A 14,384-nucleotide genomic window follows, 5' to 3' on the forward strand; every position below is an offset into this window, starting at 1 on the left:
CTTTGCAAGAACAAGAAATCTTGCTTAAAACTCATACACGTTTGCTGACACTCTGATGCCACTTCAAAACAGAGATTTAAGGTGGACGTTTCAAATAGCGAGTTCACCTACTAAAGGAATAAGATACATATGCCTGTCTGCAGGTTTCAAATCATTTCAAGCATCTGAAACAAAACTAATTTATTACCCATCACGCATGGCTTAGCAGAGGCAACTACAAAAGCCAGCATAGAGGGATGATTTCAATATAATCCTCCTGACCTAACCCATGGGAAGATCTGCACCAGAAATACTCTGTTCTGCTCTCTTTCCTCTCTTATATTACTGAAACTACACTTCGGAAAAGTCACATCACCAAGTTCATCGTAATAATGTTCCAAATTTGGAACATCCCAAATCTCCATTTACAGTGACGCTATACTGACAGCTGCTAGCAGCATTCCTGCTGCAGGATGGCTTAACATTATTGGTGGGCTGCGTAATGGGAAATAGCTTTTAAAAATCTGATCATAAATTAGATAAATCACCAATATTACAAGGAATCAATTTTCTTGTAGCTAAAATGAATTGTAGAAGAAATGCTTACATTGTAAATACAGCAAATTGCAGCAGCACATAATGTACCATCATGAACAGGTCAAACAATCATTATGCATAAAACCATTCAGAATGCAGACAATATCTGACATGGTTTTCAAGCAACTCTCATTGAAAACTAATTACTTTTGGTTGCTTTTCTGCCCCAAAAAAATCTGTCTGTTTGAACAGGGCTTAAAGTTAAGTGCACAATGGTGTTGGTTCATGGATTTGAACATCTAACCTTTTGGGTTACTAGCCCAGATGTTCAGCCTCTAGGTTAAGATCACAAAGCATGTGTGTATATAAAGTGTAACATTGAACTTTAAACACTTATAGTAATAACACCACATAAACGTCAAATTCTATGCTTTCTCTTGCTAAATTCCCCATCGCTGGATAATCAGCACCTCACAAATGAGGTGCTAGTGAAAATTACACATGCAACCAACAGAAAAATACTGTAAACAAGGATTATGCTGTTTAAAAAAAAAAAAAAAAAAAAAAAAAAAAAAAAAAGACGAGCAGAGGGCTGAAAAAAAGCAGATAAACTCAGCCCACGGTTCTGTAATGGGACTCACGTGTGCAACATGGAAGCACGTGTGACAGGAAGCAGAGTTTCTCACTGGTGGAAATCACTTTCTCCTCATTATCCACACAGACAAACGCTCTCCCATACACACCAGCACGCACACATGGTGGGACATGGTAGACGCACAGCAGGAGTCTATTCTGAAGATGTCACAAGCAGACAGAACTGTCACTCGCAATTCACACATTTACCTACATACAATCCCATCCAGTTGCACACAGAACCACACATGACATGAGCATATGTACATATCCATAGACAGATCTGCAATAAAAAAAAACAGTCTCTCTATGTTCCGAACCCAAATATTTAAGGCACAAATAAACTTTGTGCTCTGGGAAGGCACAAACACAACAAGGCTAATTAACTTCCCAAAGAAACACTGCATGTAAAATACATAGGACAAAAATGAAGGACGTGTGTTTGTTGCTAAGCTAACATAAATAGTGGAACGATAAGTCATAAAACGGTTGTAGTAACCCAGTTATAACAGAAGATTAAGTACATGGATCATTTGTTCCACCACACACACACATTTTCAACAGGCCAGTAGAGGAAAACAGTCAAGCAGAGTCTCATTAAGCACAACAAGATTACAAAAATGGATTTTTCTTCCTCTTAGATTCCTGTTGGCTATTGTGTCTTACCGAGCTTTTCGAATAGCACACATCTTTATTCAAAGCTCATGCAGTTCAAGATCATTTTCCTAAAGTCAACTCATCAAACTGCTATTTAATTGGGTTATAAGTAAAGATGCATGCTCTCACGGTATAGAGAACAACAGATATATAAACTCGATAGAAGAGCTAACCAATCCATGGCTTATTGGTGCATTTAAGTGATTATAGTTGGATGATATTATTCTTTACATTTTGTTTTGATACAAGCAATAAAGCATTGAGAAATGCTATTATAGCCATATGCGAGTAAACTGTATTTATGGAGATAAAGTTAAACACACTTGTATATCAAACTTTATGCAAAGAGCTTACCAATAGTAGTTACATTTTGCAAAAAAAAGTCACTGTGCAGGTTTATCTTTGTAAGGTTTGATTAGCAGTGACTGAAACGCAGCTTTACGCACAACTGTCAGTCTGCTTGGAGAGGATCTTGAAACTCCAGTAGCTTCAAACACCTGTCTGCTGCTCAGCAGTGGCTCTTTTACAGCTGGCATTACAATATAGTTCATTTGTTTGACAGAAACTTTCCTTAATAAATCTTTATCTGACCAAGATCTTCTGTGCTCTAAGTCACTCACAAATCTTTTGACAGTTCAATAATTTCTATTTGCTTTTCATGAAATATTGTTTGTTTTGATGCCTTTTGCAAGACATTGGATTTTTTCATACTTTTCATCTTCAGAAAAATCTGACTCTTTATGTACCAAAATCCTATCAATATATCACTAATAATAATAATTTGGAATGCGGTGTAATAATGCCATGTTTACATTGAATGCATTCTGTATTCCAGTCTATCTAAGCCTGTCTCTAACTATGGCCAAGACGCAAAAGATTTAGAAAAATGTCATCATTATATTCATCCTTGCTGATAGCACTGTGTTTAATGTCTCTGAAAGCTATCTGGGGGTAGAGAGACAAGCAGACTGTCACACATTCAAGGCTAAAACGCCACTGGAATGCACTGAAATGATTAAGTTTTGTGTTTCATCACAGTCTGATGTTACTTGCTGTTTCTCCTTGAAACTCAAAGGCACTCTGAATGCAAAAGCATGCACTGAGTTCTTAACACATTCATCCACATAATACAACTGCTGACGTAACAACACCTACATTAGTTTTAACAAAAGGATGCAAAAACAAAAAAAGGCCATATTGTTGCCTTGCGGGTGCATGCAAATGCACACACATACTGGCATTCACCTATAACTTTAGTCTATTAAAATGCAAGCCATAATTGGCAAAATGCAGACACAATGTACACTCACAGTACAAAAGCCTCGTTTCTTATCAGCCTCTAGAACAAATTCCACTCAGTTCACTAAAACTTAAATACTTCATTAACACAATCTCCATAAATTCCTAATTCATATGCAGAAACCTCCAGATAGAGTCAGCGGCTGTGAACTCTGTGAAGTACCATTATGAATAGAATCCTTACTGAAATACCACTCACCACAAGTGTGTGATCTCCTCTGATTACTTTATATGCTAGTACAACCCCCAAACTCTCAGCTGACAAAAGATGAGTAAAACAAAACAGTTCATGTTTAAGTCAGGTGTAACCTTTCAGTTACAAGATTTGTCCACAGGACAAACTGAACATCAGAAACATGCATTAGATGTGTCCTCAGCTGATCTATGCTGCATTGAGGCAACCACAGGGGTTTGCATATGTATTGCTTTAAGACACAAGACAATGGCTCAAATGGAAATGGTCAGCGGCTCCCTTGGAGAACAGGATTCATTAGCTGCCCTTGATTGAACATGTAAATTAGGGAAAACTCTTGATCCACTCATAATTGCAACTGTGTATGTAAATAGACTGGTATAAACATTGCTGATGATAGATAGATCACATACGATAGCCGCTCATTCCACACTGTGCCGTCAAGTAAAGCGCGCGCGCTGAGTAAAAGCGCTCACGTACGCGACTCAGAGAGCAAGTTGCGCTCTCTAGTTAACGCTTTCGCGGCATAGCCGCGTGCCTGTAACTGGCTCTTTTTGCTTTAGACTTTTAACAGTCCCATTCACGCTGTTTGTAGCGTTTCATCTGTGGCCGGCCAGCCATACAGAGTGTTTCCAAAACAGCGCTTTTGCGGAGAAACATGTGCCTAAAATAATGAATACCATGCGAACTGCGTCAGCTCCACTTTCTATCATAAATCACATCTTAAGCCTATGAGACAAACTGAACAACAGTCTAAACGCGTTAAGTACCTAATATAGACATATTTAGCTCAGTCCACACTGAAAATTGTGTCATTTACTCAACCTCATGCTGTTCCGAACATGTAAGACTTTCTTCCATAGAACACAAGATATGATGTTAGGCACAATATTATAGATTGACAGCCTCAGTCACCATACAATGAAAGTGACGAATGACGGAGGCTGTCATTATACCCAACATCTGCTAACCAGAAAGTAAAAGAGGTTTGGAACAACATGAGGTGGCGCAAACGATGACAGAATTATCATTTTTGGGAGAACTATCCCTTTAAGGGTCGTATGCGCTTGTGTGCTTTTCATAAATAACTAGCCTACGTATTTTAAATTTGCAGTTTAAAATAGTATCCTTATGTTATTCTCAGTTTTAAACGTAAAGCTCTAGAGAGTAAAATCTCACACAATTCTGTAACGCACGGGTGCGGATGCTGCATTGCCCTCCTCACAGTACGCCCTTATACTACATAGCAGGTAACACGCCTCGCTTACCTGCTCAAATAACCTTTCCCACGCATTATTCCGTTAAATAACAAGTTCAATATGTAAAACGCCAATCCCGTTATACGGTTGTCCCGTGTCAAGCGCTTACCTGTTCTCGCTGCGGATTTCACCTCACCGCCGCAGTCGCGCTCACACTGCGGATGATGGGCACCTTCACAGGAATCCCAACTCACTCCACAAATACAGCCAGACGGCGTTTTAAAACACCCGGTTTGGAGGGTCTCGAGTATCACCGACACTTAAATTTATAGAAAAGATCCTCCACGTTTAATCTCCTCAGGAAGAAACGATAGACAAGCTGCAGAATCCCATCAAGGACTAAGCCGAAGTGCTGGTGACCGTTAAAACTGCCGCTCGCGCTATAGTTTCCATCATGACGCTGTTTGACAGAATTTAAAGCGCGCTAAAACGGCAACTTGGAATTCCGCGTGCAGCAGTTGAGGGACCGAACGCGCTGTGCGAATGCGCGCTGCAGTCAGAGCGACTGTTTCGGAGTTTGCTGGTTCGCAGCTGACTCCCAAGTAACCAGAGGAGAGGCGTGAGTCAGTGGCTTTCTGCTGAGACGCTGCGACTGTCTTGTTTTACAAACCCTCCTGACTCGCCCGCAGTGACATCCCGAATCTGGCCGCTGATTGGGCTAATTGTAAAATCTCATTGGCTGCAATCAGCGCGCGCGGCTGGCATGAATGAGGCATACGCTGCACCCCAATGACTTTTAATGTGGCTATAATGCATGTATTATAGAGTGGAACGGATTTGGGGGAAACACTGTTGAATATAACACTGCGGACAGAATGGTTAACGGATTTGAATATCTAATTGCCAAGATGATTTGGAGATTAGGATGTAAACATGTAATACAAACATTATGTCAGGAGATTAGATTTACACTCATTTATTTACGCTCATTATTTTATTCATCAGCGATTAATCAAAATAAATAGATTCGTAAATAAAACAATCCAAGTGAGGACGTTAATTATACAAAAGGAACGTGCTAATGGATATAAACTCTTGGAGTTACAATAACATTTTTTACAGATGTTTCATAGAATTACATTGCAGACATAAAATATAGTCCTGCAGGTTTCTATGAATTTTGGATGATTTTTGCATAACTTTCATTACCAATAATCTGACAATCTTTCCCACTTTGCTGATTATGAAAAGTAGGCTACTGGTTGGAATCATGGTGTGCTGGATTCACTGCAATATTCCTGAACGCAAAGGTTTCAAAACACTGCCTCACAGCTCCACCTGCAGGCCCATAATGCATCCATATTCCATCTGCTAGCCTGCTACAGACAGACCCCTCATGCAATCCACAATCCCTGTCCTGAAAGGCTCCAAACGCTATACATTTTGGATGTCTCTCTTATTTGACACCCATTTCAGGACATTAAGCCTCCAGTAATGAGGAGTCGTGCAAAATGGCACCAGCCATTCATGCCTAAAGATAATAATCTTCTCAGTCGACTCAGATCTTGATGAATCTAAATATTTTTTGTTTGTAAAATGCTGAAATGCAAACCAGGCTTGTGTTCTTCTTTAAGGTAAACTCTTCACCTCAGTTGTTTTTTAAACATTTAAATAGTTTTTCAAATTGTTTGGCTTAACTGGCTTGTTTAACAAAACTGATTTACTAGCACTGCATGAGTCATTTCCTAAATTCAGTGCAGAAAGTGGGCCGTACGTGAGAGGCCCGTGGGAACATTTGAAAATTCCCTCCAGTGCATCAAGTATTTGGGAAGGACGAACTAATGAGCTGTTTTTAAGGCACCAGTGGGGGTGTTTTGGGTTAATGTTAAGGATTTAGTGTTTAAATGTTTAACATATAATTACTTGGGGATCGTAAAGATGCTCTGGTCATCCAGTGGGTCGATTCTGTCCGATTATCCAATTCAAATAAATGAATAGTTGAAAGAAGTGGTACATCTTAATGATTAAGCATGGCCTTGTGCATGTTTTGCATGCACTGAGAAACTAAAAACAAATAGATTTTAGGACATTTAAATACAAACAAACTGAGGAATCAGTCTTAAATGGACAATAATCAATGCACACGTCTTTGGTATAATGATGATAAATGCTCAAGTTGTGTTGACCCAAATGGATACAGTCACTATATTCTTAAAAAAAAAAAAAACAATAAAAAAAGACAGTGGATATTATATTTTTGAATGCTAAAACAGTAACAGAATTCATGGCATCTATCTTTTTTCAGATTTTTATTGTTTGATTTATTGTTTATTAAATAGATAACAAAACACTAATAATACTTTAACTGTGAATGTAAGCTAATATTCAATAAAATGCTGATATTAAAATTCACTATTTTGTAAATAATAAATTACAAAATAAAACACAAAATAACCAAAATAAATAATTTAAAATGCTGTGTGAAGATAGGCATCATGACAATTTAAAGTATAAAAGATTAATTTTGAGATAAAATGATTAAATATGACGAAACATTACATTTAACAGTGTTAGTTTTTTAAAATTACCTGCTGACATTGATTTAACCTAAATATAAAAATAAAGTAAATTTAGCATACACAATATCTAAAATTAGCTAATATTAACATAAAAAAAACTAATATCGACCAATATCTGATATGGTACAGATATGCTGTAAATTCCTAGCAATAATAATAATAATAATAATAATAATAATAATACAAGTGGCAGGATTCCATGTGGTTGTTTTTCACAATTATTAAAAAAATACATGTATTTTATGCTTACAACAAATATAGCATATACAGTAGGCTAGTACTGTAATTAATCTTCTCTATGAACATTTCATATCCAACTGTGAATAAAGGAGATTAGGACAGGCCGATTGCAAAGTCAAAGTCATATGTTATAAAACTAAGGGATTATACTATTGAAAGGATTGTCATCTGTGAAAAACACAGACCTTTTTGTAATTAAATGCAGATACTATGAATTAACATTGAATATGTCTGTGAAAACACCAAAGTTCCATTGTACAATTGGACAGCATTGTTTGAGACTACAGAAGGGTCAACTTTGTAATTTGTTACACTTCTAGACCTTGCTCCAGCAGTTGGGACCTTTCAGATAAAATTAATTTAAAGACAAAATAAACAAACAAACAATTTGTCAGTTTACACAAACGTTCCATGGTGCAGTGGAATTAAAATAGATCTGGGCCCCGATACTGACCATTTTTCTGTCAGTCTGATCAACAGGCACAGGAAAGGCAACTGAACAACACAACTGTGTCAAACTATAAAGACAAGTAAATAGAGTGACATCATGGTTTATTTTTCTAAAAGTTTATTCCACAAACCATCACAGATACTGTATGTTTTACTATTTACATCATTTGCAAATATTTTGCCTTCACGTGACAGATCTGTATGATCTAGTTGTCTGGTGAGCAATCAGTGTTTCCAGTGATTTTATGTTAGTTATTCTAGATAAGAATCTAGTTAAGATAGATTATTTCCGTTCATGACAGAGAAGGACAATTGAGTGTCACTCAAATGATCAGTGTGTGTGCAGTGAAGTAGATTTAAAGTTCATAAATTTTTCTCAGCTGACACCTGCAGATAAATTCCTCAGACAGGTTGAGTCTGCCGAGGAATGATCAATACCATTGATTGTACCATAGAGTTTTTGGTGCCTATAAATGAACAGGATGAAGGAAGCGAAGCATGAGGGCGACTCACGTCGAGTCCTTTTGGGTCCTCAAGTTTGTGTTAGTATGCAATACAAATGGGGCCCTGTAATTTTTAATAGCTTACATTTAAGACACAATACAGACAGTTAATTTGTCTAATTTTGGTCCACCAACAAAAACAGTTACTGTACACTTTCAGCTGAATTAACTGAGAAACTCACTGTAGATTGCTGAATGAATCAGTGTTTAGAGTGAATTAGTTGAGTGAATGATTCAATGAGTCACTCAAATACAGACACTTGTAACTTGTAAGCAAACCAGTTGTATAAATTATCCAATGACTCACTCAAAGGCGTTCATTTGTTTCATTCATAAAGGAATCAGTGTTTTGAACAATTCAGCTGAACAGATGATTCAATGACTCACTCATAAAGAGGGTAATTTGTTTCAGGTTTTGAACAAGTTGATTGAGAGAATGGTTATACGTATCAGCTGCATAATATCCATTCATTGTTCAACTTTTTCTGCATTATGGGGTACTATGGTTGATTATGCCTTTAAATCATGCATACCAAACTTGTACACACACACACTATGGTCAATTTCAAAGCCATTTTACACCATGGGCAATATTATTTATGTCAATGAAAGGACAGGATTTATAGTGTCTGCCTTCATAAATGTGTCCACCCTCTTATTGGCTCCTTTGTGTGTGTTTCAAGACTGATTTCTGTCTGATGAACATCCTTTCGAGAACAGCGTCACTGTCACTGCTGTATACAAGAACTCATCCGTTCTCACGATCTATCTGCCATCAGCCGTGTGTCAAAATACCAGGCTGGACAAATCTCATGCCATTTTTACAGCTTGATATATGGGCACTATTATGAGAAAGAACTACATTTCCAGGTTAGTTCTGTCAAACCTTTGAAAGGTATCAGTGTTTTATTTGAGGTATGAAGTAAAGTAGCAAGTAAACCAGGCATCCATGAGCAGAATTCTATTTGGTTTTGTTATCTGTCTCTGTTTTCTCAGATATATTCATGTTGATTCATAGTCTCATACTGATTTCAAAAAGGTCAGTTTCTTTAGAGATGACAGTTTTTTTTCCTTAACATTTTATCTTATTTTTACCAATATTTGTCATGCCATTTTTTATTAAGGTATAATCTTCCTATAAACCCCAAAACATGCGAAAAAAACTAAATAAACTGTGCCACTGTACATGACCTCAGCTTAACGGAGGTCCAGATTTTGCAGTTTTGTAGAGGTTTAACTACACAAGACCACAAAGAAATAAGCTAATACTTGTCCACTGGATTGACGTGTGGTTTCATTTCACCAAGATGTTCTGATGTCTCAATGTGGCCTCACAGCAATGATTTCACCAGTCTGCTGAATTTCAACGCCTATATGAGATTCCTTTGTGGATTCATGACTGTTGTCACTGTTCCTCGCACACAGCTGGTCACTCCGTCCTCTCAGTCAATGGCAATCATTGTGTGCATTGTGTGTGTCTTCCAGGCCGACAGTCTCATCTGGAGAGATGGTTTATTACAGAGGGAGATATACTCAAGGAAAGCTGCAAAGATCCCAGGGCCTTCAGACGCACACATGAAGACTTCCATGAGAAGTTGCCCTTCGTCATAGCCTGTTATCATTTGCATGGCTGAGACGCAGCAAGTGTCTGTTACCCAAGGCTGTGGTGATAAGCCCAAGTTCCAAACACAGACTTAAAACTTTTACAAGAGAATCTCCGAAATATTCCTCCACCTCAGGCTATTCAATCACGCCTGCTGAAGGCGAGGTTATCTGTGTACACGGTCTGGTCTCCGGCAGCAATGTGTGCAATCACAGTGCAAGGGCTGCTTCACCAACTCTTGTTTTGTGGTTTGGTTCTTATGCATAATGTTTCTCTCTGGCGGTTTAAGAAAGCCTATTTCCTATCATTCAAGAGCCTATGCAGCAAAGTCATTCCAACAGGGTTTTTGACATCAATCATTAGAAAGAAACCAAACACAGCAATACACACATGTTGATAAGAGAAAGACGGGCTGTTTGTAGTTTTAAATACTGAAATAAACATGTTCCTTTGTTTAAACTTCTCTTTTTTTTTTGTTAAAGTTAATATGATATTAAAATAGACTCCTTTTACTTTTTAATGTATATTCCTAGTCTTATTGTGAACTATTTTATTGGGCATGTTATTTCAAAGGGGGGAAAAATGCTTGCTGTTATAATCTATGCACTTTATTTTTAACATAAAAGAAGGTGCAGGTATTTTTAACTTGAATGAGCAAAGGCTCGCAACTCACAATTGGTCAGGCTGCATTATGGTACGCAAAAACCACTTTTCGCAATTTAATCAATTTCCAATACATACAGTCGAGTGCTGCCCAACATTTTTCTGGTTTCACTCAGAATGAACATGACAATTTACACTGATTTTAACTCAAGCATGTCCCTCTACACACTGTCAACCTTTGCATGTAATACTGTTTTGTTAAAATAAAGAATACAAACCACCTACAAAACAATATGGCGACAAGAATATTACATAAATTAATGCTAAATATGAATGTCTAAAAAAAAAAAGCTTAAGATAAATGTGTATATTGTACAGTTAGAGAAGCCATTTATCACATGGTCAGGACATTACACTGCTGCTTAAAACTTATAGAAAGTCAGCAATCATTATTCATTTTAAATACAGCAGCACAAAACATTAACAGTGGAGCTGTAATGATATCTTTTGTTCTTTGGTGGAAGGAGAATTCATTTGTGAGACTCTGTGCTGTTGAGACTGATTGAATGTGCATCTTATTGCAGATTTAATTTGTGTTATTTGTTAATGCTGACTGAATGCTTTTGTTAAAAAAAAAAAAAAAAATCAATCTCTTGAGTTGATATGTTTCATTCTTGGCCTCTTTCATTAACCCAAACTTTGCCTGTACACCTCCCATTACCAGAATACATTATAATTCTCAGCGTCCATCTTTCTCAAACTGGTCTGTACATAATGATATGAAAGACGGAAAGGGAAATACGCAACAATAATAAAACAAATTCAATATAAATATTAGCTAAAAACAGAAATATTGGCTTGACTAAACAACTAAGGGTTTAGTTGAAGTACTAAAGAAATAAAAAGCTGTAATTCATATATAAGTAAAGATAATATAAATATAAACTTTATAAAAACTTTTATAAAATATAAACTTTAATATAAACTAATATTAAAATGAAAACTATAAATATGAAATAAAAGCTACTCCAAAATATGAATAAAAATACCATAATAGTAGCTTTATAATAAAACACCAACTAGACCGAGTCTAGTTGTCACACTTTTTGCTTTATTAGTGAATCTCTGCTAGTGAATATTTCCCAGAGTAGGTTCATTTTTGAAAGTCATTTTCTTCATAGTCACATAAAGCCTCATCTACAAAACGACATATTTTCACCATAGTTGTTACCCAGCAAAAAAGACACAGCTAACTGAACTCAAGCTGACCTTTTGTAGGCAAGTTACGTAGGAACTCAACATTAAAAACCTAATACAAAAATATGATGACACTGGAATTTTTTAAATATCTTAATTTAGGACAGGTCATGTATTTTAAAACAACATCCAAAAACACGGACAGATAAAAAAAAGCACAATTAGAAGAAAAAAAAAATTACTTACTAAGGTACAGTCCTCGTGTGGCCAACTTCCTTGTGTGACAAATTTCCCTGTGACCAACTTCCTCATGTGATCAACTAGCCCCAGTCTCAACTATAAACAGAAAAACAAAAAACAGTCTATTGCTACAGCATTTATTTAAAAGTAGGCTTACACAACTAGAACACACACTGCATGAGAAACCATGTTAAATATCTACTTCTTGATCCTTTATTTAATCACATTGCCAAGAATAAAAACATAACCTAACCCTCAAACAAAACTGGATTAAAAAAAAAATTGGATTGTGATAATAACTGGATGCCATTCACTGACTAAAACATGCACATAAAAAACATTCAACCATAATAAAGCATACTTCTGTTAGTATACTGTAGCATGCTACTGTTACACAGCTGCTGAGCTGTCACAACACATTTTGTTGATTTATTATATCATAAATCAAAAAATGACCACAAAGGAGTGACAGAGTTCAGTAACGTGACACAGTAAGATTAATATTTCCTCCAGCCTGTACATTACATAATCACATCTGTGATTTGGGATCAAGGTTTTGATGCAATAAACGCCTATTAGAATCAACCAGTATTGATTGAAAGCAGAGAGCTGATACCATCTCTCCATCTCTGGCCTGCTTAGATCATAATCTCTCTCTGGTCTGTGTGGGACTTGATTGGCATTAATAGGTCAGTGTGTTGCCCAGGGATGCAGGCGAGGATAATTTTTCACCACTAATAGTGTGACTGTAAACTGCCCCCAGATCCATTAGGGTCAAGGGCGGAGGTGCATCCTTCCCCCTCAGTTGTCTGGGAACAGGACGGAACTGTTGGGATGAGAACTTGGGAAACAAACAAAAGTGTGGGATTCTAATTTTTTGGCTTACTTTCACACATTCAGGGTCACTACTACAGTGTTTCCCAATTTATTTGACACAAAGAGCCCAAACAAAAAATGGAATCTTTTTTTTTTTTTTAAATAATTAAATAAATAAAAAAATGCCAGCCAGCACGATTTACTCCATTTGTTGATGATAAGCTGAAAAATGATTTAAAAACATTTGTAATCCAAGAAGAAACAGTGTTGTTATTGCAAAGAAGTAGCTGAATATAATCAAAGAAAAATTATCTAATACAATTTAAAAATAGTGGATATATCAGTATCCGTAAATAAATTTGTATGTCCACAAGGAGCATATTCATTTTTAAATCTTAAAAATTAGCAGATATATCCATACATTCATTCATTTTTTTATTCAGATGTACTGTAGGTCCACGAGGCTTATTCATTTCATCAAATATTTTTTTTATGTATTTAATTAGGCTAAAGACTTTTATTTTATTTAAAAGCTTAATATAATTTAATTTAATAATATTCGTTGTTATTATAGAATATTAATTATTACTATTAGATAAAATGTAAATGTTATACATAAAGTAACAGCAGATAGATAGATAGATACTGTAGATAGGTTTCGATTATTATTTATTATTTTTAGAGTAAGAGAGATTATTATTTTCAATTATTTTAAGTCTTTTTACAACCTTGATAGCCCATTTATATTTGAGAGTTATAATTTCATTTTTACTGTATATGTTTAACAAAACAAATCTGAAATCTTTCCAAGTACCCCCTGTGGAACACATACCCCTGAATGGGATTCGGAATTCTCTTTGAAAAATGAGAGCGAGTGTTTGTATCCTGTGGGAGTTTCTCGTGCGTTTTCACAAGGTGACATTTAAAAGACAGTTTCACACACTGCAGTTCAGCATCCATGAGCAGCTGACACATAAAAACCTTTATCGCCATCAAACCACACACCAGAGAAGGACCAGCATCCTCTTTTGTGTGTGTGTTTGAGACAGTGCCATAATAGTAATGGTAAGCAGCACACAAGTGTGTGTTGGGTGATAATGTCCTGGTGTGTGTGTGTCTCAGACCATGATAACAGGCAATGTGCACTTGTGTTTGTGTGCATTGATTGCTAAATATGGTGAAATGTGTGCGAGTTGTTTTCAGACTACAATTTTGAATAGGTGCACCTGCATTTAATTTTAAACAAGGAAATGTTGAATGAAATTGTCAATGGAAAAGTGTCTGTCTGGTAACATTTAATTTTACTGTAAGTGATATCTGATATGGATAGGTCTATCCAAATTTGCATACTTCTACATTATTCTATCTAATTTTTGTGCTACTTAACACACCCTCTGTTCTCCAGTGTACAGACAACACAGTTGATTCCAGTTACACACAGTAAAACATATATGATACAAGACCCACACAGATCTGTTGACCATATCTCACAGCACATTCATGTTTCAAAATTATCTCAGAGTTTCCCACTTGTAAATATGACTTGAGAGGCTATTCATGTCCAAGTATTTGAATCACATTTGAACACGGCAAAGAACTCTAAGAATAGTACCATGGTAATATGAAGGAATGTTCTGTATTGATTTTTCACAGGTA

At 36.3% G+C, this 14,384-nt stretch overlaps 1 protein-coding gene across 3 annotated transcripts in view; it reads right to left on the reverse strand.

The window, feature by feature from the left end:
- The window catches only part of LOC109071948 (plexin-A4-like), a 207,039-nt gene extending 201,824 nt beyond the window's left edge, over positions 1-5,215 (reverse strand). For 2 of the 3 annotated variants that reach the window (XM_042740246.1, XM_042740242.1), the window contains exon 1: positions 4,667-5,208. The gene's annotated coding sequence lies outside the window, so the exon portion shown is untranslated. Of the gene's footprint in view, positions 1-4,666 lie in introns of all 3 variants that reach the window. The other variant, XM_042740235.1, reaches the window with a different exon arrangement.
- Between the last annotated feature and the right edge of the window lie 9,169 nt (positions 5,216-14,384).

Source organism: Cyprinus carpio, chromosome A4 (genome assembly GCF_018340385.1).
Source record: "Cyprinus carpio isolate SPL01 chromosome A4, ASM1834038v1, whole genome shotgun sequence".
In the NCBI taxonomy this organism is placed as follows: Eukaryota; Metazoa; Chordata; class Actinopteri; order Cypriniformes; family Cyprinidae; genus Cyprinus; species Cyprinus carpio.